General features: G+C 41.8%; 1 pseudogene; it reads right to left on the bottom strand.

Annotated features, from left to right (window-relative positions):
- Positions 1-3,126: 3,126 nt before the first annotated feature.
- Positions 3,127-25,330, bottom strand: part of LOC115146967 (stromelysin-3-like) — a 49,347-nt pseudogene continuing 27,143 nt past the window's right edge.

The following is a 25,330-nucleotide window of genomic DNA, read 5'->3' on the forward strand; positions in this document are numbered from 1 at the left end:
ATCTGAGCAGCTAACCGATCGCTGCAGCTGTACATAGTCCATCTGTAAATAGCCCACCAAATCTATCTACCTCATCCCCATACTGTTTTTATTTTATTTACTTTTCTGCTCTTTTGCAGACCAGTATCTCTACTTGCACATCATCATCTGCTCATTTATCACTCCAGTGTTAATCTGCTAAATTGTAACTATTCGATCCGAAGGCCTATTTATTGCCTACCTCCTCATGCCTTTTGCACACACTGTATATAGACTTTCTTTTTTCTACTGTGAATATTGATTTGTTTATTGTTTTATTGGCTTGTTTATTGTTTACTCAATGTGTAACTCTGTGTTGTTGTCTGTGTCACACTGCTTTGCTTTATCTTGGCCAGGTCGCAGTTGCAAATGAGAACTTGTTCTCAACTAGCCTACCTGGTTAAATAAAAATAAAAATAATGAAACATGTTCAATTTCCTTTAAATAATGCAAAAACAAAGTGTTGGAGAATAAAGTAAAAGTGCAATATGTGCCATATGTGCCTTGCTGAGAACATATGAAAGCTGTTTTTTCCTTTTAACATGAGTCTTCAAGATTCAGGTAAGAAGTTTTAGGTTGTAATTATTATAGGACTATTCTCTCTATACCATTTGTATTTCATTAACCTTTGAGTATTGGATGTTCTTATAGGCACTTTAGTACTGCCAGTGTAACAGTATAGCTTCCATCCCTCTCCCCTCACTACCTGGTCTCGAACTAGGAACACATCGACAACAGCCACTCTGGAAGCAGCGTTACCCATGCAGAGCAAGGGGAACAACTAAGTCTCAGAGCGAGTGACGTTTGAAACGTTAATAGCGCGCACTCCGCTAACTAGCTAGCCCCTTCACATCGGTTACACCAGCCTAATCTCGGGAGTTGATAGACTTGAAGTCATAAACAGCGCAATTCTTGAAGCATTGCGAAGAGCTGCTGGCAAAACACAAGAAAGTGCTGTTTGAATGAATGCTTACGAGCCTGCTGGTGCCTACCATCTCTCAGTCAGACTGCTCTATCAAATCATAGACTTAATTATAACATAATAACACACAGAAATACGAGCCTTAGGTCATTAATATGGTAGAATCCGGAAACGATCATTTCGAAAACAAAACGTTTATTCTTTCAGTGAAGTATTTTTTTCTAACGGATGGCTAAGTCTAAATATTGCTGTTACAACCTTCAGTGTTATGTCATAATTACGTAAAATTCTGGCAAATTAGCAATGAGCGAGGCGGCCCAAACTGTTGCATTTACCCTGACCCTGCGTGCAATGAATGCAAGAGAAGTGACAATTTCACCTGGTTAATATTGCCTGCTACCTTTCTTTTAGGTAAATATGCAGGTTTAACAATATATACTTCTGTGTATTGATTTTAAGAAAGGCATTGATGTTTATGGTTAGGTACACGTTGGAGAAACGGCAGTCCTTTTTCGCGAAGGCGCACCGCATCGATTATATGCAACGCAGGACACGCTAGATAAACTAGTAATATAAATCTGTCGTTCTGCCCCTGAACATGCAGTTAACCCACTGTTCCTAGGCCGTCATTGAAAATAAGAATTTGTTCTTAACTGACTTGCCAGTTGTAAAAAAAGTTGTAAAAAAATATATTTTTAAAAAATCGTCAAAATCGTCATCCAAAGATACCGATTTCCGATTGTTATGAAAATTTGAAATCGGCCCTAATTAATCGGCCATTCCGATTAATCGGTCGACCTCTATTAGAGACAGCAGGAGAGGTAGAGATACTCAATGATCGGCTATGAAAAGCCAACTGACATTTCCTCCTGAGGTGCTGTTGCACCCTCTACAACCACTGTGATTATTATTATTTGACCCTGCTGGTCATCTATGAACATTTGAACATCTTGGCCATGTTCTGTTATAACCTCCACCCGGCACAACCAGAAGAGGTCTGACCACCCTCATAGCCTGGTTCCTCTCTAGTTTTCTTCCTAGGTTCTGGCCTTTCTAGGGAGTTTTTCCTAGCCGCAATGCTTCTACACCTGCATTGCTTGCTGCTTGTGGTTTTAGGCTGGGTTTCTGTACAGCACTTAGAGACATCAGCTGATGTAAGAAGGGATTTGTAAATACATACGATTGATTGATTGATCACAATGTATAAAAAAGTGAGGAAATGGTATCAGTGGCCTGCACTGATACACTGAAACACCAATGGCTTTTTCATTGACGGTAGCTGCATGGCAAATGGCTACACGCTACACGCTACACGCTACAATAAAGTTTACAGCACCATCTTGGAGTAGTCAGAGAAGACATTTTACCTGATGAGGTATCACTGTGAAAACTGATAGGCTTCCACCACTGTACAATCATTAAATCAATGTTGTGTTAAAGGGACATTACACTCCAAAATAAACGTTGTCATGTCTTCAGGCCTCAAAGTTTGTCTAAAGTCAGGATGAATTCACAACCTTCTAGCTATATTGGCTCCCGAGTGGCACAGTGGTTTAAGGCACTGCATTTCAGTGCAAGAGGCATCACTACAGTCCCTGGTTTGAATCCAGGATGAATCACATCCGGCCGTGATGGGGAGTCCCATAGGGAAGCGCACAATTAGCCCAGCGTCGTCTGGGGTAGGCCGTCATTGTAAATAAGAACTTGTTCTTATCTGACTTGACTAGTTAAAAGGTCAAATAAAAATATGCGTCAAACCCAAATAAATTGAAAAAGTAAGCACAGCAAATTGAATGGTGCTTATCTTTTCCATTCATTTTGGATTGTGGCGTACAGCGGGATGTACAAAACAGATGTTCTGTTGAAATCAACGACACTACTTTTAAGGTATCAAAACATCTGACAAACTTTGATTTTGGAGTGTAATGTAACCTTTAACTGTTAAAGGCAAAGCACTTTATTTGAGGTACAAATGTACCTTCCTCGTTGAGTCTGTTTGATCACCTGTGTGTGAAATAGAAAGCTCAATGAGGCTGGAGAGAAAATGTGGGTCCCTGTCAAATAGGTTTACACGGCTACACCTGATAAACAATGGCATGAAAGAAAGAGGGACTGCACAGAAACATTATTGAGACTCATCTGTGGATAAAAAACATTTGACAATAAATAAGAATCAAGGCTATACATCAAGTAAAAATATATATATATATATTCAGCAGAGCTGTCCGTGTGCTCTTTAACGTATCTCTGAAAGCCTGTGCATTGATTTTACACCAGAAAATATCATATTGTGGATGATGATAGAATGAAATATGACCTCAATTTCTAGTGGTCTTCAGACAGCCACGGACCTCAGACTGGGTTCATAATGAAAGTTTCAACCAAGTCCTCACCTCTATTAGACCAACAGCTGCAGTCAACCTGCTGATGTTACACAATGATGTAATTATATCAGTCTAAAGTCCCATTGTAATGACATCAGTCTTAAGAGCAAACGAATTAATTTGGTCGTGATATTCCATTCACCTCTTCGGGAGATATGGACTCTTCATGGGCTTTATCGATAATAGGAAGCGGGCAGCCAAAGAAGTCCATGCCGATATAGCGTGGGTATCCTTCCAGAACCGTCACCTCCACCGGGTCAAACTTCCAATACTGCATCCCACTCAGGAAATGAGCATATCCTGTCAAGAGGACAAAGGGTCAACATTTAGTCCACTGCAGTTCAACAGAATTATCATGGTTTGTACACACACACATTTTCAATGTCAGTGTCACTTTAAATGCATTCAATGTCAGCAAAATGAACCCTGATGACTCGGTGGCTCGCGACACATACAAGGCAAGCAGGTACAAGCTCTGCAAATCCACGAGGGAAGCAAAAAGACAAGTCAGTCTCAAACTTGAAGACAACACAGGCTCGAGATGCATGTGGCAAGGACTACAGACTATCACGGACTAAATGCAAATCCAGCTGTGTGGTGCCCCCCGAAGCCTCGGTCCTAGACAAGCTTAACACATTCTATGCTCGCGTCGAGGCATCCAGCAATGCTCCTACTGCTACAGGCAACCAAGTGGTTTCGCTCTCCGAGGCATGAGGAAAACTCTGAAAAGAGTGAATACACACAAAGCAGCCAGCTCGGATGGCATCCCTGGCCGCATCCTCAGTGTGCTGACCAGCTGGTTGGCGTCTTTTCGCACATAATCAACCTGTCCCTGTCCCAGGCTGTAGTCCCCTCCTGCTTCAAGGAGACCACCATCGTCCCAGTGCCCAATAAAAACAAGGTGACGCCCAAATTACTAATTGCCCCGTCGCACTCACCCTGGTCATCATGAAGTGCTTCGAGAGAGAGGCTGGTCATGGCCCACATCAAGACCAGCATGCCAGGCACACTGGATCCACTTTACATCGCTACTCACACAGCCCTAACACATCTGGACAAGAAGAACACCTATGTGAGAATGCTGTTCATTGACATGCCCCGATCCACATCATTGGGACTGCAGTAGAGAGTCAGCAGTATTAAATTCCTTGGAATCCACATCACAGAGGACTTGACGTGGACCAACAACACCACCACTCTTCTTCTTCTCTTCTTCCCACTGGGCACACACCGGTTGAATCAATGATTTTGTACGTTTCTATGTGGAATTTTCAATGCAATTTCAACATATACATTGGTTTGATGATTATGTTGAAAATAGATTGATGTAGCAACCTTTTAGTCAGTTTAAGTCAATTGTAACGCTTGTCGTCTGGGGAAGGAGAGAAGGACCAAAGCGCGGCGTAGTAAGTATCCATATTGATTTATTCAAAAAACAACTGAACACTGGAACAAAATAATAAACTTGAAATATACAAAACCGAAACACTCACACGGAAACAAACACCCACAAACCAAAAGTGAAACCCAGGCTACCTAAGTATGATTCTCAATCAGAGACAACTAACGACACCTGCCTCTGATTGAGAACCATACTAGGCTGAACACAAAAACCAACATAGAAAAACAAACATAGACTGCCCACCCCAACTCACGCCCTGACCATACTAAACAAAGAATAAAATAACAGAACTATGGTCAGAACGTGACATCAATGTATTCAAGTTTTACCCTAATTTCAATGTTCACTACAGTAGGTTGAAATGAAATAAAATAAGTGCTGGTTAATTACTTTTTCAAATCCAATGTATTTTCCATGTTGATTCTGTCACAATACATTGAAAAAATTATGTTGAAACATCGTAAAGGGTGCAATAGCGTCTCTACTTTCTAAGGCGGATGAAGAAATACGGCATCTCAGTTTCTGTTGCGTTAACGCACTGAAGGTAGGTGAGGAGTCAAACGCAGGAGAGCAGAAATGTCATTGTAGCGTATATTTAATCAGGGCAAGTCCAAAAAACACGGTACAGTACAATTCTCCAAAACAACATCCAAGGCAATGGGAACTAACAGTACTCCCGTAAGGCACAAAGACGCAACGCACTTTACTATAATAACCACACGCGAAATACACTGAGGAAAGGTTCCACAAGCAACGAGACAAATAATCCCGCACAAACCTAAGCGGGGGAAACAGGGCTAAATATAAACACAGAAATTAAAGCAAATGAAAACCAGGTGTGAATGAACCAAAGACAAAACCAACATAAAAGGAAACATGGATCGGTGATGGCTAGTAGGCCGGCGACACCGGCCACCGAACCCAGCCTGGACAGGGAGAGGAACCACCTTCGGTGGAAGTCGTGACAGTTTCAAGGTCTCAGCTTGAAGAGAAGAAGCCTCGTGAGGTATTGGTTAGTCACTAAGGAGCTAAAGTTAATGATGAATAATGTCAATCATGCTTATATGACTTTTTTTGTATAGCTGTATATAAGAGAACTAACGGGACTGCCCCGGGAGCTCCAGACCGACATGTACTATGGTGCATTAAGTTTTTTGGAACATCTCCAGCTTGCTTATAATAAAGAATTATTAATTTAATAGTGGTAATTTCAATGACAAAACCTTCCAACAACTTTCTGAGGATGGTGCGGGATAGTTGCTTCGCTTTGGAACATTCTCAGCACATTTAAGGAACTTGACCAAACAACTTTATTTTTTTGGTATTTCATTACTTTAACAGAACGTTTTCATTCATTTCAATTTTGGTAATGTTCTGGGAACATTCTCCAATGGGGTTGACATTGGGAATGTTCTCAAATAGTTCAGAGAACATTAAGAAACAACGTTCTTCAGTAGGAATTTCAGTACTTCAGCATAATGTTTCTAAATGTTTCCTCTTGGTTCTATTTAAACCATTGAGAAAACTTAAGTAACGTTTAGAGAACATTCTAAGAATGGGATTTTAAAAACATATACATTCCTTTCTCAACATCAACAAAATATTATCTGTCCTCAATCTTGTTCAGTGTCTTAGTGAGTGCTGTTTCCTTTTAAATGGGGTCTGTTTCAATAGACTAAAATGAACAACTTTGTATGCATAGAAAAACATGGCATTTAAGTTCCTTCCTGGTGGTGCAGTGGACTAATTCCATGGCTAGAGAACAGAAGATAATAGTTTTAAATCTGTTACAATAAAAAAAATGGGTTTGCATGATAAATGCCTAATGAAATTAATTGACTTGTGCTTGGAGTTCAAAAAAGTTAACTCAAAATAAGCTAGCAGTGTTATTAAAAGTCGTATTGAACATTCAGTGAACATGTTAAGTAAATTATAAACAAAAATCTAAATAGCCTATAATTTCCATTCTCAGAGCGTTAATAAAACCTCCCAGGAAAACTTTCAAGGAACCACGATAAAATGTTCTCAGAACCTCCATGCAACTTAAAAATGTAATTTTCCCAAAACCGGTGATATTTTCACTTTCGTTCTCGGAACATTTAAAAAACGTTCCGTTTTACCAGTCAGGAAACGTATGGCTTCTTTCCCAGAACCAATGGGAAACCAAAAACAGACATTTCCACAACTTCCAAGGAACCAAATGTGCTAACTGGGTTTCCATCTACAAGCTATCAGACTGCTGAACACTTGAACTGGACTCAACACCTGCACTGACTCTCCTCACTCACTCATGCACAGAGACATACACTCATCCACGCACATTCATTCTACACACACATCACAACTGCTGCGACCAGACTCCTATTATTATTGCTAAATACTGTACAATTTACACACCTGCCCCAACCACCCTTCCCCAAAACACATGTAAATATTTAACTATAAATTGTGCCTTCGTGTATTACACTTATGCTAAAATGTTTATTATATTTTACTGAGCCATTTACTTTATGTTCATATACTTATATTTTATATTATTGTCGTTGCATTGTCGAGAAGGACCCTGGAAGTAAGCGTTTCGTTGGGCGGTGTCTACCATGTGTATCCTGTACATACTACTCAACTCAGCAAAAAACTAAACGTCCCTGTTTCAGGACCCTGTCTTTCAAAGATAAATCGTAAAAATCCAAATAACTTCACAGATCTTCATTGTAAAGGGTGTAAACACTGTTTCCCATGTTTGTTCAATGAAAAATAAACAATCAATGAACATGCACTTGTGGAACGGTCATTAAACCTGTTTGGGAAAGGGGGCACCCGGATGAAAAGCGTGCCTAAAGTAAACTGCCTGTTACTCAGGCCCAGAAGCTAGGATATGCATATAATTGGTAGATTTGGATAGAAAACACTAACGTTTCCAAAACTGTTAAAATAATGTCTGTGAGTATAACAGAACTGATATGGTAGGTGAAAACCTGAGGAAAATCCATCCAGGAAGTTTTTACATTGAAAGTCCACCATATAAACGGATATGACCCCGATTGCGTTCCCTATGGCTTCCACTAGATGTGAACAGTCTTTAGACATTGTTTCAGGTTTTAATTCTGAAAAACTAAGGAGAATGGCCACTTTGAATGAGTGGACAGTGGAAAGTCCCAGACCTGTTTGGATTTTTCATCTGCCTGTTGTGACTGCCTTTGAACCAATGGATTTTCTGAACGAAACAAGCCAAAAAACGGAGGTTTTTGGACATAAAGAGGGACTTTATCGAACAAAACAAACATTTATTGTGTAACATGGAGTCTTGTGAATGCAACCAAATGAAGCTCATCAAAGGTAAGTGATTAATTTTATCGCTATTTCTGACTTTTTTGACTCCTCTACTTGGCTGGAAAATGTTTGTATGGTTTTGTACGCGGGGCTCTATCCTCAGATAATCACATGGTATGATTTCGCCGTAAAGCCTTTTTGAAATCTGACATGGCGGCTGGATTAACACGTAGGACACTAAAGAGGCCTTTCTACTGACTCTGAAAAAAAAAAAGAAAGATGCCCCGGGTCCCTGCTCATCTGCGTGAACGTGCCTTAGGCATGCTGCAAGGAGAAATGAGGACTGCAGATGTGGCCAAGGCAATAAATTGCAAGGTCCGTACGGACATCCGTGAGATGCCTAAGACACACCTACAGGGAGACAGGATGGCGGACAGCTGACACTGTCCCGCAGTGGCAGACCACATGTAACAACACCTGCACTGGATTGTAATGCAGGTCCTCAACATCACACCTGCGGGACAGATACAGGATGGGGCAACAACCCACAGTTACACTGTCCCATCAGTGCTCAGACTGGCAAAAAGCTGGAAGGCTGGACTGAGGGCATGCCACACCAAATGCAGGTCCTCACTAGAGAGACAGTACCGTGCAGTATCGAAGAGCCCTCACTGCTGCTCGATCATCCTATTTTTCCAACTTAATTGAGGAAAATAAAAACAATCCGAAATTTATTTTTGATACTGTCGCAAAGCTAACTAAAAAGCAGCATTCCCCAAGGGAGGATGGCTTTCACTTCAGCAGTAATAAATTCATTAACTTCTTTGTGGAAAAGAACATGATCATAAGAAAACAAATTACGAACTCAGCTTTAAATATACGTATTCCTCCAAAGCTCAGTTGTCCTGAGTCTGCACAACTATGCCAGGATCTAGGATCAAGAGAGACCACTCAAGTGTTTTAGTAAACTCACTATGTTCTGCCCCTGAACAGGCAGTTAACCCACTGTTCCTCGTCATTGAAAATAGGAATTTGTTCTTAACTGACTTGCCTAGTTGAATAAAGGTTAAAAAAAATAAAAATGTTGAAAATAATAAACGGCTCTCTTTCCACCGGATGTTTACTAAACTGACTAAAAGTGGCAGCAATAAAGTATCTCTTGAAAAAGCCAAACCTTGACCCAGAAAATATTTAAAAACTATCGGCTTACATTGAATCTTCCATTCCTCTCAAAATTCTTAGAAAAAGTTGTTGCGCAGCAACTCACTGCCTTCCTGAAGACAAACAATGTATACGAAATGCTTCAATCTGGTTTTAGACCCCATCATAGCACTGAGACTGCACTTGTGAAGGTGGTAAATGACCTTTTAATGGCTTCAGACCGAGGCTCTGCATCTGCATCTGTCCTCGTGCTCCTAGAACTTAGTGCTGCTTTTGATACCATTGATCACCACATTCTTTTGGAGAGATTGGAAACCCAAATTGGTCTACACGGACAAGTTCTGGCCTGGTTTAGATCTTATCTGTCGGAAAGATATCAGTTTGTCTCTGTGAATGGTTTGTCATCTGACAAATCAACTGTAAATTTCGTTGTTCCTCAAGGTTCCGTTTTAGGACCACTATTGTTTTCACTATGTATTTTACCTCTTGGGGATGTCATTCGAAAACATAATGTTAACTTTCACTGCTTTTGGGATGAAGGTCCAAAATTGCCCTCGCTAGTAGCCTGTGTTTCAGACATAAGGAAGTGGTTGGCTGCAAACTTTCTACTTTTAAACCCGGACAAACCAGAGATGCTTGTTCTAGGTCCTAAGAAACAAAGAGATCTTCTGTTGAATCTGACAATTAATCTTGATGGTTGTACAGTCGTCTCAAATAAAACTGTGAAAGACCTCGGCATTACTCTGGACCCTGATCTCTCTTTTGATGAACATATCAAGACTGTTTCAAGGACAGCTTTTTTCCACCTACATAACATTGCAAAAATGAGAAACTTTCTGTCCCAAAATGATGCAGAAAAATGAATCCATGCTTTTGTTACTGCTAGGTTAGACTACTGCAATGCTCTACTTTCCGGCTAATGCACTAAATAAACTTCAGTTAGTGCTAAATACGGCTATTAGAATCCTGACTAGAACCAAAAAATATGATAATATTTCTCCAGTGCTAGCCTCCCTCTCTGATTTCAAGGTTTTACTGCTAACCTACAAAGCATTACATGGGCTTGAGCCTACCAATCCTTGCTATTTGGTCCTACCGTACATACCTACGCGTACGCTACGGTCACAAGACTCAGGCCTCCTAATTGTCCCTAGAATTTCTAAGCAAACAGCTGGAGGCAGGGCTTTCTCCTATATAGATAATGGAATGGTCTGTTATGGAATGGTCTGCCTACCCATGTGAGAGACGCAGACTCTGTCTCAGCATTTAAGTCTTCACTGAAGACTCATCTCTTCAGTAGGTCATATGATTGAGTGTAGTCTGGCCCAGGAGTGTGAAGGTGAACGGAAAGGCTTTGGAGCAACGAACCGCCCTTGCTGTCTCTGCCTGTTCCCCTCTCTCCACTGGGATTCTCTGCCTCTAACCCTATTACATGGGCTGAGTCACTGGCTTACTGTTGCTCTTCCATGCCGTCCCTAGGATGGGTGCCTCACTTGAGTGTGCTGAGTCACTGACGTGATCTTCCTGTCTGGGTTGGCGCCCCCCCTTGGGTTGTGCCGTGGAGGAGATCTTTGTGGGCTATACTTGGCCTTGTCTCAGGATGGTAAGTTGGTGGTTGAAGATATCCCTCTAGTGGTGTGGGGGCTGTGCTTCGGCAAAGTGGGTGGGGTTATATCCTGCCTATTTGGCCCTGTCCAGGGGTATCATCGGATGGGTCACAGTATCTCCTGACCCCTCCTGTCTCAACCTCCAGTATTTATACTGCAGTAGTTTATTTGTCTGGGCGCCAGGGTCAGTCTGTTATATCTGGAGTATTTCTCCTGTCTTATCCTGTGTCCTGTGTGAATTTATTAAGTATGCTCTCTAATTCTCTCTTTCTCTGTTTTTTCTTTCTCTCTGTCTATCGGAGGACCTGAGCCATAGGACCATGCCTCAGGACTACCTGGCATGATGACTCCTTGCTGTCCCCAGTCCACCTGGCTGTGCTGCTGCTCCAGTTTCAACTGTTCTGCCTGCGGCTATGGAACACTGACCTGTTCACCGGACGTGCTGCCTGTCTCAGACCTGCTGTTTTCAACTCTCTAGAGACAGCAGGAGCGGTAGAGAAAGATCGTCGTCCAAAGATACCGATTTCCGATTCTTATGAAAACTTGAAATCGGCCCTAATTAATCGGCCATTCCGATTAATCGGTCGACCTCTATTAGAAACAGCAGGAGAGGTAGAGATACTCTTAATGATCGGCTATGAAAAGCCAACTGACATTTACTCCTGAGGTGCAGACTTGTTGCACCCTCGACAACTACTGTGATTATTATTATTTGACCATGCTGATCATTTATGAACATTTGAACATCTTGGCCATGTTCTGTTATAATCTCCACCCGGCACAGCCAGAAGAGGACTGGCCACCCCTCATAGCCTGGTTCCTCTCTAGGTTTCTTAGTAGGTTCTGGCCTTTCTAGGGAGTTTTTCCTAGCCACCGTGCTTCTACACCTGCATTGCTTGCTGTTTAGGGTTTTAGGCTGGGTTTCTGTACAGCACTTTGAGATATCAGATGATGTTAGAAGGGCTATATAAATTAATTTGATTTGATTTGAAAAAGTGCTCTTCACTGATGATTCGTAGTTTTGTCTCACCAGGGGTGATGGTCGGATTCGTGTTTATCGTCAAAGGAATGAGCTTTACACCGAGGCCTGAACTCTGGAGCGGGATCGATTTGGAGGTGGAGGGCCCGTCATGGTCTGGGGCGGTGTGTCACAGCATCATCGGACTGAGCATGTTGTCATTGCAGGTAATCTCAACGCTGTGCGTTACAGGGAAGACATCCTCCTCCCTCATGCGGTACCCTTCTTGCAGGCTCATCCTGACGTGACCCTCCAACATGACAGAGCCACCAGCTATACTGCTCATTTTGTGTGTGATTTCCTGCAAGACAGGAATGTCAGTGTTCTGCCATGGCCAGCGAAGATCTCAATCCCATTGAGCACGTCTGGGACCTTTTTCATCGGATGGTGAGGGCTAGGGCCATTCCCCCCAGAAATGTCCAGGAACGTGCAGGTGCCTTGGTGGAAGAGTGGGGTAACATCTCACAGCAAGAACTGGCAAATCTGGTGTAGTCCATGAGGAGGAGATGCACTGCAGTACTTAATGCAGCTGGTGGCCACACCAGATACTGATTCTTACTTTTGATTTTGACCCCCCCTTTGTTCAGGGACACATTATTCCATTTCTGTTAGTCACATGTCTGTGGAACTCATTCAGTTTATGTCTTAGTTGTTTAATCTTGTTATGTTCATACAAATATTTACACATGATAAGTTTGCTGAAAAAAACATTATTAACTTATCTTTTCTTCTTACAGTAATGGAAGTACGACTCTCACCATATTGGTCCTGGAAGGCAGCGTCGATGTCCATGGGGATGCCCCCCCAGTCCTGCATGCTGCGTGGGTGGGCTGTCTCCACCCGGTTCTCCAGGGGGCTGAAGCGCCAGTAGGTTCCCGACTTGAAGAGGTAAGTATTCTGGGCCTTGTCCTCGCCCCACATGAGGGCTGCCTGGATGTCCGACACGTGGAGGCCCAGCCGACTCAACGAGTCCGGCCCTGTTATCTTCCTCTCTGCGTCAAACACCCAGTAACTGTCACCTGTTAGTGATGCCACACACAGGGGAAACAAATGAGAACACACCAAACATTGCCCATGTCTTTTAAGAAACAGATCTAGGAACCGATTAGTCCACTCCCAATTGTAATGTCAACTTTTTTGTGGGATGGAATAATATCTGACCCTGTATCAGTTTGTAGGGGCAACTTTTGTGCTAAGCAGATGGTGGGTCACATGAACCAGGCTGAAACCTTCACCTGGTGAATGGACCTACTGCTGTGTTTTTACCCACGCAAACACTGTCTTAGCCCTTCTGCATATTTCCCCCCTGGTGATCTGCTGTCCAATACTTTCATTTTAGAAGTTTGACCTAACTAAACTTTCATACAAATGGCTCTCAAAGTGCACACTTTCGGTTCTACTCAGAACTGCTACCAACGTGCCAGAGTCTGGTATAGCAGTCTAAACTCCCGACTCTGGACCACATACCACCTGGCAAAGGGCAAGTCTCCGGTCTGTGCCCTTCTTTTCTTTACCATATTTGCTACGAGCGGTCCTGTCATAAAATACTATCTCCTTTCAAAAAAATATATATAGCTGCAAGCAGCCTTGTTTCAAACCCAATGGAAGTTCAGTGCCACCATCAGGACAACTTGGACTTATTGCCCTTGGATGAGCTTCTTCTGTACTCCTGACCATACCTTTCAAATATCAGAGCTTAAAAGCAACCGCTACCAACAGAGCAGTGACTTACTCGAATGGGTGAAGACCCCCAGGGCATGGCAGTTATTCTGTTTTTATGGTGGAACCCACCTTGGAAGAACCAGCTGTTTCCAGTCTTGTCTTCGTAGGCCGCATCGATGTTGTCGGGGATCCCCCTCCAGTGGCGCGTTGCTAGCGCCGGGTACCCAGCCTGCAGTCGGCCGTCGCGGATACGCCACACATAGCAGGACTTGAAGAAGAACAACTCACCTCTGATCATGGACACTGCATCAAAGTTAGTCCTGCAGGGGTCTGGCTGTGGCCAAGTCATGGCGAGAGAGACCCACAGGTTGTCATGCAAAAGAAATATTGGAAGGCAAGACACTTTCTTGAATCTTAACTTTTGTCAAGAGATTGAATTGGGCGTATAAGCTTAATAATGTTTCAGTGTCTAACTACACTATCTTGAGAAAGTATTCACACCCCTTGACTTTCATTTTGTTAAAATGTTGTTTCCACTTTGACATTACAGAGTATATTGTGTAGATCATTGACAATAAAAAAATACAAATAAAAATGTAATCCCACTTTGTAACACAACAAAATGTGGTAAAAGTCAAGGGGTGTGAATACTTTCTGAAGGCACTGTATATGCTCCCAACAATGGATGTGATCACTAATAAGTTGAACTTCTATTCATGTTTTTTCCTCACCACAGTGGTTTCGATCTCATTGGTCTCTGTGATGACAGGCGTGGCTTTCCGCGGTGGGCCGTACAGGTATTGGATGCCCTGCTTGTCATCGTCACTCAGCTCCAAAGGGTATGAGAAGCTGTAGAAGGGGGACATGACGGCTCTGTCGACCAGGGAGTGCTGGAGGCCAAGAACATGGCCAAACTCATGGGCCGCCACCTGCAAGAGGTCCGTGCCTGAGGGACCACCATGGGACATAGGACAAAGGACAGTGACTGTGAGACAGAGGGATTTAACCAAACTTTCCTGAGCAAGATTTAGGCAGTAACTTTACAGTATCTTTGGCAATGTTTATTCAGTATCTTCCCGTATAAACTACTACAGATGTAGGATCCTAATTTGATCAATTTTGCAATGGAAAGAAGATAATCCTGCAGCAACAAGAAATGTTAATTATTATTTGGATAATTATTTTATTTTATTTTACCTTTATATTTAACTAGGCAAGTCAGTTAAGAACAAATTCTTATTTTCAATGACGGCCTAGGAACAGTGGGTTAACTGCCTGTTCAGGGGCAGAACGACAGATTTGTACCTTGTCAGCTCGGTGGTTTGAACTTGCAACCTTCCGGTTACTAGTCCAATGCTCTAACCACTATGGACATTTTTGTAGGGGTTGTCATAATGTAAAATCAAGTAAAATATTTCAAAGTGGAAATTACAAACTTCAGAAGCCTTTTTAAACCTCAAATAAACTACACGTTTTAAATGTCCTGCATTGCAGGAAATGTATCCTGCAACAGGGTGATCAAAATAAGATCCTACATCTGTACCTATAGGCTCGTAAATCGCTTATTTATGCTATTCACTCACCCATGCTGTTGCCCACAGTCCAACTCGTCATAGTCAAAGTGGATGTCGCCTGCCCGGTGGGTTCTGGGAAAAAAGGCATGAGCCAGAATGCCTCCAGGACCATCAAAGGGCAGATTGTCACCATGCCAGTACCTACACAACAAACAGAGGCACAAGGCATCACCCATTTGTTTAAGACAAAGTTCACCTCATGACCACTTTAAAAGTCATAACATCACTTTAGGGGCTCCGTACAAATCTGATTCACGTGTTTGTTATTAAGTTTGTACTGTACGTACAAGGGATGTATCCATTTTGAGATTAATTAAGATTCACTGGAAGTGGAAATTGACACGGACTATTTGCTGGGTTCTCGGCTCAGATATTCAAGTAGGCTCCATGGACCTTTTGTACAGTAACTGATCAAAGTAATGCTGTCATCGCAGTCCGTATTTAAAATAGATTCAATTTAGAATGTGTCCCTGGCCTACACACAATACCTCATAATGCCAAAGTAGAATTATGATTTTAGAAATGTTTATAAATGAATTAAAAATGAAAATCTCAAATGTCTTGAGTCAATAAGTACTCAACCTCTTTATTATGGCAAGGCTAAATAGGAATAAAAATGTGCTTTACAAGTCACATAATATGTTGCATGGACTCACTTAATATAATATATATATATAGTATAACATGATTTTTAAAAGACTACCCCATCTCTGTACCCCACATATTCAATTATCTGTAAGGTCCCTCAGTTGAGCAGTTAATTTCAAACACAGATTCAAACACAAAGACCAGGGAGGTTTTCCTGATGTCTCACAAAGAAGGGCACCTATTAGTAGATGGGTAAAAATAAAAAAAGACGACATTGAATATTCCTTTAAGCATGGTGAAGTTATTAATTACACTTTGGATGGTGTATCAATACACCCAGTCACTACAAAGATACAGGCGTCCTTCCTAACTCAGTAGCCGGAGAGGAAGGAAACTGCTCAGGGATTTCATCATGAGGCCAATGGTGACTTTAAAACAGTTAGAGAGTTTACTGGCTGTGATAGGAGAAAACTGAGGATGGATCAACAACATTGTAGTTACTCTGCAATACTAACCTAAATGACAGAGTGAAAAGAAGGAAGACTGTACAGAATAAAATTAATCCAAAACTGTTTCCATTAAGGCAGTAATGTAAAACTGTAAAAAAAAAAAAAAAAAACACAACATATCACTGAGTCCCACTCTTCATATTTTTAAGCATGGTGGTGGGTATGCCTGTCATCGGCAAGGACTATGGAGTTTTTGGGGTTAAATAAATGGAATAAAGCTAAGCACAGGCAAAATCCTAGAGGAAAACCTGGATCAGTCGGACACTGGGAGACAAAATCACCTTTCAGCAGAACAATAACCTAAAACACAAGTTTCTTACCAAGATGACATTGAGAGGCCTAGTTATAGTTTTGCCTTAATTAAATCAGATTGAAAATCTATGGCAAAACTTGAGAATGGCTGTCCAGCAATGATCAACAACAAGCTTGACAGGGAACAAAGTATTTTTAAAAGACTAATGTACAAATATTGTAAAATTCAGGTGTGAAAAGATCTTATAGAAGAAAAAAACTGAAAGAGTCACAGCTGTAATCAATGCCAAATATGATTCAAACATGTATTGACTCAGGGGTGTGAATAATTACAGTTGATTTGTATTCAAACCCCTTCACTTGGAAGTTACAGCCTCATTCTTAAAAAAAACACACAATACGCCATAATGACAAAGCAAAAACAGGTTATAGAAATGTGCGCAAATTTATTACAAATAAAAAACTGAACTATAACATTGACATAAGTATTCAGACTCTTTACTCAGTACTTTGTTGAAGCACCTTTGGCACAGCCTCGGATCTTCTTGAGTGTGATGCTAGAAGCTTGGCACACCTGTATTTGGAGAGTTTCTCCCTTTCTTCTCTTCAGATGCTCTCATGATCAGTCAGGTTGGATCGGGCAGCGTTGCTGCAGGTCTCTCCAGTAATGTTCGATCGGGTTCAAGTCCGGCCTCTGGCTGGGCCACTCAAGGACATTCAGAGACTTGTCCTGAAGCCACTCGTGCGTTGTCTTGGCTGTGTGATTAGGGTTGTTGTCCTGTTGGAATGTAAACCTTGTTTAGGTCACTGTGTTCTTGGGGACCTTCAATATTTTTGGTACTCTTCCCAGAGGTCCTCCTGTCTCGCTCTATGGACAAGTCAACCTCATGGCTTGGTTTTCATCAAGGACTCTTGTCTTCTGTGGGACTTTTTGCTCCTTTTTGTCCAATCTTTCCCTCAATCCAAGGATGACTAATCTGAGCTCCAGTCCCTGCGTCTGCTTATGTATATAAGGTATTTATTTTTGAAAAACATCCCCATTTTGCCATTTGACAACAAACTGTGGAAGTGGCATGAATACTTTCTGAAGGAACTGTAGGTCTGATGTGTAGGTGGATCCTGTAAAACTACAGTCATTTAAGACAAGGGAATATTATTCTGTCGTGCTCGTGCCAGATCAAAAAATCAGATGAGGGTGGAAAAAGTTTGCCCTGAGGACGTTCATTCACATAAACCGCAGCAAACATGTCCTGCTTTGTAAAATTCAAGTGCAGGTTCAAGAGAGAGTGTGTGTGTGTGTGTGTGTGTGTATGTGTGTGTGTGGGGGGTGGGGGTCCATCCTGAAGCATGGCTTACAGACCTAGGATGTTAATTAGAGCCAGTTTGCTACAGCAGGAAAATAATCCTGCCACAGCAAGATATGTGAATTTATATGTGGACTATAATTAATGGACATTTTGAAGTTGAAATTACAAACTTTAGAAGCCTTTTAAACATTGAACACACTACAAGTTTGCATTTCAGGCTGTGCAGGACAATTCTCAGGAACAAAACAGTGATTATATTAAGATCCTACATCTGTATTGTATACATGGGTGAGTGACGGGCAGGGATGGGGTCAATTCAGGTGGAAATTCAGGAAACTAGACCCTATCAAAGAGGTTATTAACATACACTAAGTTGACTGTGCTTTTAAACAGCTTGGAAAATCCCAGAAAATTATGTCATGGTTTAGAAGCTTCTGATAAGGCTAATTGACATCGTTTGAGTCAATTGGAGGTGTACCTGTGGATGTATTTCAAGGCCTACCTTCAAACTCAGTGCCTCTTTGCTTGACGTCATGGGAAAATCAAAATAAGTCACGACCTCAGAAAAAAGATTGTAGACCTCCACATGTCTGGTTCATCCTTGGGAGCAATTTCCAAATGCCTGAAGGTACCACATTCATTTGTACAAACAATAGTACACAAGTATAAACACCATGGGGCCACGCAGCCGTCATACCGCTCAGGAAGGAGATGCGTTCTGTCTCCTAGACATGAACGTACTTTGGTGCGAAAAGTGCAAATCAATCCAAGAACAACAGCAAAGGACCTTGTGAAGATGCTGGAGGAAACAAAAGTCTCCATATCCACAGTAAAACGTGTCCTATATCGACATAACCTGAAAGGCCGCTCAGCAAGGAAGAAGCCACTGCTCCAAAACCGCCATAAAAAAAAGACTACGGTTTGCAACTGCACATGGGGACAAAGATCGTACTATTTGGAGAAATGTCCTCTTGTCTGATGAAACAAAAATTTAACTGTTTGGCCATAATGACCATCATTATGTTTGGAGTAAAAAGGGGGATGCATCAAAGCTGAAGAACACCATCCCAACCATTAAACACAGGGGTGGCAGCATCATGTGGGGGTGCTTTGCTGCAGGAGGGACTGGTGCACTTCACAAAATAGATGGCATCACGAGGGCGGAAATTGTGGCTATATTGAAGCAACATCTCAAGACATCAGTCAGGAAGTTAAAGTTTGGGTCTTCCAAATGCACATTGACCCCAATCATACTTCTAAAGTTGTGGAAAAATGGCTTAAGGACAACAAAGTCAAGGTATTGGAGTGGCCATCACAAAGTCCTGACCTCAATCCTATAGAAAATTTGTGGGCAGAACTGAAAAAGCGTGTGCGAGCAAGGAGGCCTACAAATCTGACTCAGTTACACCAGCGCTGTCAGAAGGAATGGCTAAAATTCACCCAATTTATTGTGGGAAGCTTGTGGAAGGCTACCCGGAACATTTGACCAAAGTTAAACCATTTCAAGGCAATGCTACCAAATACTAATTGAGTGTATGTAAACTTCTGACCCACTGGGAATGTGATGAAAAGCAATGAAAGCTGACATAAATCATTCTCTTGACTATTATACTGACATTTCACATTCTTAAAATGAAGTCGTGATCCTAACTGACCTAAGACAGGGAATTTTTATTTGGATTAAATGTCAGGAATTGTGAAACTGAGTTTAAATATATTTGGCTAAGGTGTATGTAAACATCCGGCCTCAACTGTACATACAGTACCAGTCAAAAGTTTGGGCTCATTCCAGGGTTTATCTTAATTTGACTATTTTCTACATTGTAGAATAATAGTGAAGACATCAACTATGAGAACACACATGGACTCATGTAGTAACCCAAAAAGTGTTAAACAAATCAAATTATATTTTATATTTGAGATTCTTCAAAGTAGCCAACTTTTGCCTTGATGACAGCTTTGCACACTTGACATTCTCTCAACCATCTTCATGAGGTAGTCACCTGGAATGCATTTCAATGAATAGGTGTGCCTTGGTAAAAGTATATTTCAGTATTAATACATTTGAGCCAATCAGTAGTGTTGTGACAAGGTAGGGGTGGTATACAGAAGATAGCCCTATTTGGTAAAACACCAAGTCTATATTATGGAAAGAACAGCCCTATTTGGAAAAAATAACAGCTCATACAGTTCAGATATGACAAGAACATCTCAAATAACCAAAGACAAACGACAGTCCATCATTACTGTAAGACATGAAGGTCAGTCAATCCGGAAAATGTCAAGAACTTGCAGTTGCAAAAACCATCAAGCACTAGGATGAAACTGGCTCTCATGAGCCAGGAAATGAAGACCCAAAGATAGCTCTGCTACAGAGGATAAGTTCATTAGAGTTTACCAGCCTCAGAAATTGCAGCCCAAATAAATGCTTCACAGAGTTCAAGTAACAGACACATCTCAACATCAACTGTCCAGAGGAGACTGTGATCGAATTGCTGCAAAGACACCACTATGTGTGAGTTGAAAAAGAGTTGATCTTGATCTCAAGCCTGGCACTTTGGATGCCTCAGGTTCTCATAGTGTTAGCAGTTACAAGTTGTTTTTGCCTCTGACCACAATGCCCAAAATGCACAAATACAAACTTAGAACATCTATCATCTAGTATGATTATTACCTGGTGAAGTCGATGATGATGTCAGCTCTCCCACTGCTGATCTCGGTGAACCTCAGGGGCGTGACGTCACTCCACACAAGCAGCGCCTCCTGTAGGATTCGACGCACTTTCTCCTTACTCAGTTGCCAAGGGAAGCGCATAATCCTGGGACACACATACACACACACACACACTTGTGTCAGGGACCACCGGTGTGATTGGCATCTTTGTGTTCTACCCATAATCCTCTTTTGCAGGGGGCATTTCTCTGGTTGCTTTATGGGCACGAGGTGACCCTGGCCTCGGCCCGGGATAATCTGGCTGTTGTGAGAAAGGCTGCAGTAAAGTGGGTGCAATGCCCAGTCTGATGCTGCCCAGCTTGACTGGTGGGTTGGAGCTGACAAAGGAATCTGATTTCATATGTTGCTGAATGGGATCTATGGATTAGCTCAACTGTCTGCACAATGGAAGATCAACTGACACCATGATGGCATGGTTCGTATACAGCAACATGAACAAAGACTATGAGATAGAGGTGCTTGCATACTGACCCAACTAACCAACCAACACTCTTTATTCAGAATCATGTATTCGGATTCATACTTGTTATTCAAGGCATAGGTCATGTGCCATGCATAGCAACATAACTTCACTTGTTCACAGCTGATGTGGATTAGCAGAGAAGGCTAAAGGGAGAGTTGACGGTGGTTGTTTGTGCTTCCAAACACTAAGACCTGCATTATTATGACAGGCGTTGACAGACAGAAAGGGCATCACTTGTTTTAAATGGAGGGCATTTAAACAACCGTGACATGTTTTGTCTCAATCTCCATCTCATGCCATTACCCACCACCTCTTCCGTTGCCCCTCTGCCCTGCAGACATTTTCTCTTCTACCTCCTTTGACACCAGCCATGGCGGCTATCACTTTCATTCTTCATTTTAGATTTCATGGGGTAGTTGTGTGGGTAGTTGGGTGCATTAGAGAAAAAGATTGTGTCTCATTGTGTTTAGGCCCTACATGCATGCCCAGACAGGAGAGGCCAGGTTGTGCTGTCACTCTACAACCCCACTCTACCTAAATGAAAACTCCCTAACCCTACGAGGGCGATGCATGCTGGGGCGCGATTCCACCGACGGCACCTGACGCCTGGAGCCGACTCGCATTAAAGTGGAACTGATAACAACATGAAATCTTATTAAAATCATATACACCTTCAGAAAGAATATGCCACCTTTAAAAAATATATGACAATCAAGCACTTAGGTCATTTTCACATGAATGTATGACATTTTGGGGAATGACGTACAGTACCAGTCAAAAGTTTGGACAAACATGCTCATTCAAGGGTTTTTCTTTATTTGGACTATTTTCTACAATGTAGACTAATAGTGAATGCATCAAAACTATGAAATAACACATATGGAATCATGTAGTAAACAAAAAAGTGTTCAACAAATCAAAATATATGTTATATTTTAGCTTCTACAAAGTAGCCCCCCTTTGCCTTGATGACAGCTTTGCACACTCTTGGCATTCTCTCAACCAGCTTCACTTGGAATGCTTTTCCAACCGTCTTGAAGTAGTTCCCACATATGCTGAACACAAGTTGGCTGCTTTTCCTCCACTCTGTGGTCCAACTCATCCCAAACCATCTCAACTGGGTTGATGTCGGGTGATTGCCAGGTCATCGGATGCAACACGCCATCACACTCCTTCTTGGTCAGATAGCCCTTACACAGCCCTTACACAAATGATAGTCCCAATAAGCGCAAACCAGATGGGATGGCGTATCGCTGCAGAATGCTGTGGTAGCCTTGCTGGTTAAGTGTGCCTTGAATTCACCAGCAAAGCACCCCTACACCATAACACCTCCTTCTCCATGCTTCACGATGGGAACCTCACATGCGGAGATCATCCATTCACCTACTCTGCGTCTCACATCGACATGGCAGTTGGAACCAAAAATCTCGAATCTGGACTCATCAGATCAAAGGACAGAATTCCATCGATCTAATGTCCATTGCTCGTGTTTCTTGGCCCAAGCAAGTCTCTTCAAATTTTTCACAGATCCCTCCGGGAACTGTCATTACGCACACCTGGTCCCTATTCCCATTTGATTAGTAATTGTGTAAGTGTGTCCTTTGTTCACCATTGTCCTGTTGATTATTGGTCTAATGTCCATTGGTCGTGTGAGTACCTGTGCTATATTGTTTTGGCTTTCGTGTCACGTATATTGTGCAGATTACGGATCTCGTCCCGTGTGATACTCATTGTGCAATTGTGTATTTATTCAAGGTACTCCTCGCTCTTTTGTTTGGGTTTCTCCCCTGTTTTGTATACGTGTTTGTTTGGTCATCTTCCACGTGCCTTTAAACGACAAGCTGTCATTTGGGAAATAAAAACCCCTATTATGCATTCCTGTGCCTGTCTCCCGATCCCTTCATACCAGCCTGACATTATTGGTGTCCTTTAGTAGTGGTTTCTTTGCAGCAATTCGACCATGAAGGCCTGATTCACGCAGTCTTCTCTGTTGATGTTGATCTTTGTCTGTTGCATGAACTCTGTGAAGCATTTATTTGAACTGAAATGTCTGAGGCAGTTAACTCTAATGAACTTATCCTCTGTGGCAGAGGGAACTCAGACTTCCTTTCCTGTTGCAGTCCTCGTGAGAGCCAGTTTCATCAAAGGGCTTGATGGTTTTTGCGATTGCACTTTAAGAAACTTTCAAAGTTCTTGACATTTTCCGGATTGACTGACCTTCATGTTTTACAGTAATGATGGACTGTTGTTTCTCTTTTCTTATTTGAGCTGTTCTTGCCATAATATGGACTTGATCTTTAACCAAATATGGGTGGTATACAGAACACAACTGACTGGCTCAAATGCATTTAGAAGGAAAGAAATTCCACAAATGAACTTTTAACAAGGCACACCTATTAATTCAAATGCATTCCAGGTGATTACCTCATGAAGCTGGTTGAGAGAATACCAAGAGTGTGCAAAAAAGTTGTCATCAAGGCAAAGGGTGGTTACTTTGAAGAATCTCAAACATATTTGTTTAACACTTTTTTGCTTACTAGATGATTCCATATGTTATTTCATAGTTTTAATGTCTTCTCTATTATTCTACATAGTAAAAATAAAGTAAAACCCTGGAATGAGTAGGTGTGTCCAAACTTCTGACTGGTACTGTGTAGTAAGGCATTTGTGAAAATTCTATATAATATATAATATAGCAATATAGAGTGGGAAGATGGCCGTGGGTTTGGACAATTAATAGACACTGCCATAAATAAAACATCTGTCTTGTCCAAGCCCGGAGTCTACGCAGACCGATGTGCCATAGCCAATCAGAGCTACATTAGGCCTATTTGCAAATAAGCTATTTGCACTTTGAACTGGAGTGTGTGTTTTCAGTCAGTAGTAAATGACAGCTGTATCTTTAGCCACTGAAAAATGATATGAGGGGGACAAGTCGTTCACTTACCCACTCCTCCAATGACATGACATCCTCCTAGTAGATAGCTAATGTTAGGCTCTGTGTTTTTAGCTTGCTAAATAAATAATGAATGCTGCATTGATGTATGGTGCACTCAAAATGTATTGTAGTTGAGTAGCCAGCCTAAGCTACTGCTGAAATAGGTGTGCATTGGTGTGCATGGTGTTTTGTTGCAGATTTCGTTTTTTGGTCATTCATTGTCAGTGCTTGCTGGGACTTGTATTGACATTCCCAGCCTTAGTAACAGTCGTCCGTTTATTCAAAATATTGAGTCTTTGAAACTGAAACAGTGGATTCCGAATGGATGGAGGTAGCAAAAACAAAAACAGGCAGCAAACAATGTACCAGGCCAGCTTTGATTTACAACCTGCAATAGTTTTGGGTACCAAGAAATGTATTGTTGAATTGGTTGGTTTTGGTTTTGTAGCATAAACTGGGAATTTGATATTTTGACTGATATGATGATTGTCTGGTTCATATCTGCAAAGTAATTAAAACGCTGTCAGTTCCACTTTAAAGTTGTGCTCTGGGAGGAGTAAGAGACTACTATGGAACCGTCACTGTGTTGCTAATGCTACAGTCCGTTATTATTACAACAAGTCAACACAGAGAAGACAGCAAAACACTGGCCTGGTAATGACCCCCCCCTGGAGTCAGTCGCTCGACTTGTTCCTCACCACAGCCAGCCACTGTGGGAGAAGAGGAGTGGAACCAGACTGGGAACAACAGTGCTGATTTTTTTTTTTTTTTTTTACTTTTATTTAACTAGGCAAGTCAGTTAAGAACAAATTCTTATTTTCAATGACGGCCTAGGAACAGTGGGTTAACTGCCTGTTCAGGGGCAGAACGACAGATTTGTACCTTGTCAGCTCGGGGATTTGAACTTGCAACCTTCCGGTAACTAGTCCATTGTTGGCTTGAGGGGCAAAAGTTGCAGCTCTGTGATGTTGTGTGTCTCCTGAGGTGAAAATGTGATGAGCCAGCAGAGTGCAGTACACACACTTACTGTGCTGTAAATCATTTCTTTCTTGAAAAAGAGGCCACCCAGCTGTGTGTGCAGAAATGATTGTGTGTGAGAGGGAGTAAAGGGCACGGGAGGTTCTGTGCCTGTTGACAATCAGCAAAATGACCATGAAGCTATATTTAGGGATACTTAGTAAGTGGTTACCTCAAAGGGAACACGAGTAATGACTAATGAGGCAATATTTTGGTGTTTGGCAAAGGGTGGTTGATTATACTCAGCATATTTACGTTTGATCAATACATATGCCATGTTTCACGTGAAAACATGAGCTCTCTATTTTCTATTCTACACCATTATTTCTCTCTTCTATGTTTTTACATCGTCTAGATTTTTTTTCAGGAGTGACACTTACTGTAATGTTGAAAAGGAAATTGAGTTGCGCAACAACAAAGACTTATTCTTCTTGGCCCTGCTCTGATAACACTCTCCTGGAAGTAACTATTAGCTTGACCTTTCCACTCTCCAGTCCCCTCCCTG

This window comes from Oncorhynchus nerka, linkage group LG19 (genome assembly GCF_034236695.1).
Source record: "Oncorhynchus nerka isolate Pitt River linkage group LG19, Oner_Uvic_2.0, whole genome shotgun sequence".
Taxonomy (NCBI): domain Eukaryota; kingdom Metazoa; phylum Chordata; class Actinopteri; order Salmoniformes; family Salmonidae; genus Oncorhynchus; species Oncorhynchus nerka.